The sequence below is a fragment of the Lepidochelys kempii genome, chromosome 9 (assembly GCF_965140265.1).
Source record: "Lepidochelys kempii isolate rLepKem1 chromosome 9, rLepKem1.hap2, whole genome shotgun sequence".
In the NCBI taxonomy this organism is placed as follows: Eukaryota; Metazoa; Chordata; order Testudines; family Cheloniidae; genus Lepidochelys; species Lepidochelys kempii.
In genome coordinates, this window is record NC_133264.1 from 62,787,039 (window position 1) to 62,794,293 (window position 7,255).

Sequence of the window (7,255 nt, forward strand, 5' to 3'; positions counted from 1 at the left end):
GGTGTAGTCATTGCTGGTAATAAGAGAGATGGATAGATCATTATGGCATGGGGGAAGTGACCTGGTTTCTGTGCCAGATAGCACCACAGTATATGGACACCAGTTCATAAGATGCACAGGCCCAAATCCTCAGAGGTATTTAGGCACTTATGTTCCATTGAAATCAATGGAAGGTAGGAGCCTAAATACCTTCGAGACGCTGGGCCATGCCCTTTTATTATATACCTCCATCTTGCATGGTGTGCAGGGAGAAAGGATGGTTGTGCAGGTACTGCACTAGTCTGGGACTCAAGGGGCCTCAGTCAAGTTCCCAGCTCTGCTACTGCCGTGACTTTGGGCAAGTCATGCAGGCTGGGGATGGCAGGGGAGCCTCGAGGAGGTGATAGAATTCAAGGCCACAAGGGACAGCCATATCAGCCTCCTCTATAGCGCAGGCCACCAACAGCACCCACACACTGAACCCAGCAACTGAAATGAGACCAAAGTATGGCAGCCCACAGGAGACTAGACTATAATGTGCCACAGAGAGAGAGGGACCAAGGTCTCCGAGGCCCCTACAATGGCAGGGAATTGATTACGTGAGATATACTCAGATAATCCCAGCAAGCAACGCTCACCCCATGCTGCAGAGGAAGATGAACTCTGCCTTCTCCAACGTCACTGCCAATTTGTCCTGGGGAGAAATTCCTTCCTGACTCACTCTGATCAGTTCGACCCTGAGCATGTGTCAAATATAAAGGGAAGGCTAACCACCTTTAAATCCCTCCTGGCCAGAGGAAAAAACCCTTTCACCTGTAAAGGGTTAAGAAGCTAGGATAACCTCACTGGCACCTGACCAAAATGACCAATGAGACAAGTTACTTTCAAAGCTGGAGGAGGGAGAAACAAAGGGTTCTCTCTGTCTGTGTGTTGCTTTTGCCTGGACCAGAGCAGGAATGCAGGTCAGAACTCCTGCAAAGGGCTAATAAGCAATCTAGTTAGATATGTGTTAGATTCGGTTTTGTTTAAATGGCTGATAAAATAAGTTGTGCTGAATGCAATGTATATTCCTGTTTTTGTGTCTTTTTGTAACTTAAGGTTTTGCCTAGAGGGATTCTCTATGTTTTGAATCTGATTACCCTGTACGGTATTTATCATCCTGATTTTACAGAGGTGATTCTTTTACTTTTTCTTCAATTAAAATTCTTCTTTTAAGAACCTGATTGCTTTTTCATTGTTCTTAAGATCCAAGGGTTTGGGTCTGTGTTCACCTATGCAAATTGGTGAGGATTTTTATCAAGCCTTCCCCAGGAAAGGGGGGTGTAGGGTTTGGGAGGAAAGACATTTTCAAGTGGGCTCTTTCCCTGTTATATATTTGTTAGGCACTTGTTGGTGGCAGCAATAAAGTCCAGGGGCAAAAGGTAAAATAGTTTGTACCTTGGGGAAGCTTTAACCTAAGCTGGTAAAAATAAGCTTAGGGGGTTTTTCATACAGGTCCCCACATCTGTACCCTAGAGTTCAGAGTGGGGAACGAACCTTGACAGCATGTGAGCCAGAACCAGTCAGACAAGCACCTTAGAGAAAGAAAATGCTTGTGCCCCTTCAGAGCCCTAGGACATTAGATGGGGAGGGCTATCTCCAAGGGTGGCCATTTTTGATGCTTCAGAGGGAGAGGACCCCCAAAAAATAAAATAAAAAAATCCACCAACAACCATCACAACCCAGAACACACTGAGGAGGGAGGGGAAAGAATCCCTTCCTGACCCTGGCTGCAGGTGCCTGTCTGAAGCCCTGAAGGATGACACTTCAGAAAAATTAGACATGAACCAGAAGGGACTCTCAGGGCTGCTGAGCCCTGCATCCTACCATGACAGGCACCCCTGTCAGACAATCCCACTCAAATTTATCCAGCTATATCTCAAAACTAATTAAGCTGGTTGCTCCCACAACTCCTGTTGGGAGGCTGTTTCAAAACCTCTCACTTCAGATGATTAGAAGTTTTTTTAAATTTCCATATGCCCATTTGTTCTTGTTCCTTTAGCTTATGAAGCCTTTCATCCATCCTGGCATTTACCCCCTGATGTATTTATAGAGGGCTTTCTATAAATACATCAGGGGGTAAACACTAGAGCAACTTAAGCCTTCGTTTTGGTAGGCTAAACAAGCCAAGCCCTCTATTACCCGGATCATCCTAGTAGCCCTTCTCTGCACCTGGACAAAGGCAGCTGAGATCCTTGGAGGTATTAGGTGAGGCATTTCCAGAAGTGTTAGTGCTATTGTACAAGGTACTGATAAGACCTCAGTTGCAATACTGTGTACAGTGCTGTTCACTATGTCCAAAAAAGAGGAATTCAAACTGGAAAAAGAGATGGTGTGTACAGACAGCTATCTATAAATACACTGGGGGTGTGGGGCGAGTGGGGGGACAGTAAATGCCAGCGAGGATAAAGGACTCTTTAAGCTAGAGGACAATATTAAGCTAAGGGACACCCAATGAAGTCTGGTCAAAGTGTTATAAACTCCCCCATTTGACCTGAAATATCAGTTTGAAGTTTATCTAGAGAATGCTCCATTGGGGATCTCCACTGGGTACGAGATGGGAATTTATGGTCTCATGACTCTCCCTGCCCACCACATCCTTTCCTTAATTTTTTCTACACCCTGAAGTCCTTTACTGGACTCAGTTCCTTTAGCTGGTCTGGCCACAAGTTACCCTCTCACTCCCTCTAGTGGAGCATTATAAATGTGTCATTTTAACATACAGACCATGGCTTCCCCTCCAGGAGGACCCAATGGAAACACCAACACCCAGTGTTTCATTTACTGCCTCTGACCCCATAAACTCCTAAAAAGATTCCCATAGTCCCAGCATCAGCCCAATGTAGCTGGCAAGGTGCAGCATAGGTGAGTTGAGTAAAGACACGCAGGAAGGGTGTAGGTATGTACGCGAGTCTAGACCCTACCTGGCTCTCTACTTGCCCAGGCTATGCGTCTCCATCTACACTGGCATTTTAGTAGTATACTGTCCCTTCCCCCATTGGAGCCTTTCCCTGGTGTGTTTTCCCAGCTGCCTCCCCCGCCAGAGTCTTTCACGGACACGTGTCGCTGCACACTGTGGTGTGGATGCAGCTTGGTTTTCACTGTGTCATGTAGCTACATGTACACCACACGCTGCCAACACTGGCCTGTAGCGTAGCTGTAGCCTTTTAGATCCTAGCCTGAGCAGCTTGTCCGACCATCCCTCCCTCCCCTGCTTTTGAAGAGGCTCATTTACATTCTAAACTTCAATTAACCAGAATCAGAATCTCCTTCCCAGAAGCCTGCCAGCAAGCTCAGTAATCAAGTCAACTTCCTTTTGTGGTGGCTTGTGGCTGCCGAGCCCCGCTTTCCCTCAGTCTGTTCTAAAGTTTTCAACTTCATTTGTAAATTGGAAATTGCGGTTACTCAGGAGAAATCTACAGCCTTTCTTTTTGCTGAGCACCCAGCAAGTAAGCTAGGTGTTAAGTACTTTAATACCCGAGGCTGGTTGAGTTACAATTTATACAAGCAACCCAGGCAATTGGTCTGCATCCTTGCAGGGGGGCGCACATCCCCAGTTTGAGGCCTTGTCTACACTTGCAAGTGAGAGCGCATTAAATCAGCCTCGGGCATCCTAACTCCTGAGGTGTCCACACTGGCAAGGCACACAGAGCGCCCGGACTCCGCGGCTGGAGCGCCCCTGGTAATCCACCTCCACGAGAAGCATAAAGCTTGCTGTGCCCCGGCTGAAGCACCACGCTGCCAGTGTGGACGCCCTGGTCTATTAATGTGCTCTGATAGGCTTCCAGAAGTGTCCCACAATGCCTGTTCTAGCCACTCTGGTCATCACTTTGACCTCTACTGCCCTGCCCTCAGGTGACCAACCGGCAGACCTGCCCTTTAAATTCTTTGGGAATTTTGAAATTCCCCTTCCTGTTTGCTCAGCCAGGCATGGAGTGCTCTCAGCGTATCTTTCCAAGTGACCATGCCTCCACGCGCCAGCCAATCCCCAGTATGGAACAATGATGAGGTGCTGGACCTCATCAGTGTTTGCAGGGGGAGGAAGCTGTCCAGTCCCAGCAGCGCTCCAGCCATAGGAATTACAATACCTTTGGGTAGATATCAAGGGCCATGACCAGGATGCAGTGCAGTGCAGGGTGAAAGTGAAGGAGCTGCGGAATGCCTACCACAAAGCCCGTAAGGCAAACAGCCGCTCTGGTGCTCCCCCTGCGACCTGCCGTTTCTACAAAGAGCTGGATGTGCTACTTGGGGATGACCCCACCTCCACTCCAAAGACCACCATGGACACTTCAGAGGCCGTAGCAGCACAGAGTTCAACAAGGCAGGAGGAGGAAAGCAGGAGGGAGGGTGCTGAGGAGGAGGGGGGCCCAGAGCCAGAGGACGGCCCGGCATCCCTAGGTGCATGCAGCCAGGAGCTGTGTTCAAGCCAGGAGGAAGGTAGCCAGTCACAGCAGACAGTGCTTGGGGAATAACAAACAGCAGAAGAGGTGCCCAGTAAGTGGCTTTTATTTTGGGAAGGGAGTTGTTCAATGCAGGCTCTTGGGGAGAGGAGGGTTGCAGAAAGAAGGGTTAGGGCTGCATGCATGCCTAGATGCAGAATAGGGCGTTGATGTGCTCTCTCACATCACGGTAATCGGCCTCAGTGATCTCTTCGAAGGTCTCATGCAGAAGCTGGGCTATCCGCTTGAGCATGTTCTTTGGCAGAGCTACTGTGCTCCTTGTCCTAATAAGGCTAACAGGTCCGGACCACCGTGCCATGAGGGGAGGGGGGGACCATTGCTACACACAGGCAAGCAGCATAAGGGCCAGGGCAGAAGCCGCATTGTAGTAGAAGACTCTCCCTTGCTTCCCAGATCACCCTCAGCAGCGAGATATCTTCCAGGATGAATGTGGGGATGGTGTTCAATATAGGGGCCCCCTGCAGCTGTTGGCTCTCCCCAAGGCACAGAACCAACCCCAGAGGACACTATGGCCCTGAAACAATCAGTCCTCCTTGCCCCTGTGCTTACTCACCATTTTGGGGCTCCTATGGGTTGTGTGCTTGTTTTGGGACCGGCACTTTCTGCTATTGTGTACACTGTACTTGTCTTTACGTACAGCAGAATAATTGCTCTGTCTAGTATGAAGAATGCTGACTCTGTTAAATGTTGCATTTTGGCTTTACAGATGCAATCTTGAGATCCCAGCCATCCTTGTTATCAACGGCCGAAAGACTACAAAGAATCAGGAAGTGTACGCAAAGAACTAAAGAGGACCTGCGGCATGAAGTCATGGAGCAGTCCCTTACTGAAAATCAAAAAGTGCAGGAGTGGTGGGAGACTGAAAGGAGGCTCCCCCAACAGAATGCGGATCGCCAGCACCAAAGCATGGAGCAGCTCATATGCATTATGGACCGCCAAGCGGACTCGATACAGGCTCTCATAGCGCTGCAGATGGAGCAAATCCGTGCTCCTGCCCCCACCCCCGCAGCCCTTGTCCCAAAACTCTTTCCCTTGTGCCCCCATGTCACCGCCAACCCACTTCCCCCAACATCCAGTTTCTTACAGCCACTGGCTGCCTCCAACACCTGTAGCTTCACCACCCAGCCCTGCAAACTATGACCCTTACCCACTGCACTCAACCCCCATCACCATGCATTTTAGCCAGCCTGAAGTGCAGCACTCATTGCACGGCACTCCAGACAGGAAGTCTGAATATGATAACAGGAGATACGCAAATCTGTGATTGTCCCACTACCCACCCCGCCTCCTTTCATCCTCCCACACAGCATAGATGTGTCATGCCTTGTTTCCCCAGCAGTTGTTTTTCAATAAATGATATTTTTGGCTTTGAAAACATTCTTTATTGCATTAAGTAAAAGACACCGAAGTCCAGGAAAGCAACAGGCACTGCAAGTCAGTGCATCATACGTAGCAAACACAGATGCCTACTAGCATTGGAGCCACTGCACTTCACCCCCATGGCTTTCAGCATCGAATTGCTCCCTCAAGGCATTCCTAATCTTTACAGCCCTGCGCTGGGCCCCTCTAATAGCCCTGGTCTCTCGCTGTTCAAATTCAGCCTCCAGGTGCTGAATCTCTGTGGTCCATGCCTGAGTGAAATTTTCACCCTTCCCTTCACAAAATGTTATCGAGGGTACAGCATGTGGCTATAACTGTGGGGATGTTGTCATCAGCCAGTTACAGCTTCCCATACAGACAGCACCAGTAGCCCTTTAAACGGCCAAAAGCACACTCAGTCATTCTGCACTGACTCAGCCTGTTGTTGAACTGCTCCTTGCTGGTGTCAAGGCTCCCTGTGTAGGGTTTCATGAGCCACAGCATTAGAGGGTAAGCAGGGTCTCCCAGGATCACAGTGGGCATTTCGACTTCCCCTACGGTGATCTTCTGGTCTGGGAAGAAAATCCTGGCTTGCAGCTTCCTGAACAGGCCTGTGGTCCAAAAGATGCGTACATCATGCACCTTTCCAGACCAGCCTGCGTTAATGTCCATGAAACACCCACGGTGATCCATAAGTGCCTGGAGAACCATAGAGAAATACCCCTTCCAATTTATGTACTCAGAGGCAAGGTGATCTGGTGTCAGAAATGGAATATGCGTCCCATCTATCACCCCTCCACAGTTAGGGAAACTCATTTGTGCAAAGCCAGTCACAATGTCATGCACATTGCCCAGGGTCACGGTTCTTCTGAGCAGGATGCAAGGCCCTGCAAACTTGCATCAACACGATTCTAGCAGTCCACTTTCCCACTCCAAACTGGTTAGCGACCAATCGGTCGCTATCTGGAGTTGCCAGCTTCCAGATTGCAATAGCCACCTGCTTCTCCACCGGCAGGGCAGCTCTCAATCTCGTGTCCTTGTGCCACAGGGTGGGGGTGAGCTTAGCACACAGTCCCATGAAAATGGCTCTCCTCATCCGAAAGTTGTGCAGCCCCTGCTAGTCATCCCAGACTTGCATCATGATGTGATCCCACCACTCGGTGCTTGTTTCCCGAGCTCACCACAGTGGAACGCTGCTTTTGGGCATGTCCATGAATGCCACAAGCAATCTCATGTCATATGTGTTATGCGAGTCGATATCGGACTCCTCACTGTCAGTTTGTAGCTTAAGGAGTAACTCGACTGCAATTCGTGACGTGCTGGCGAGACCCATCACCATATTCCTCACAAATTCAGGATCCAATCCCACAGACTGAGAGGGAAGACAGAGCGTGAAGTACAAAAAACATTGACAGATG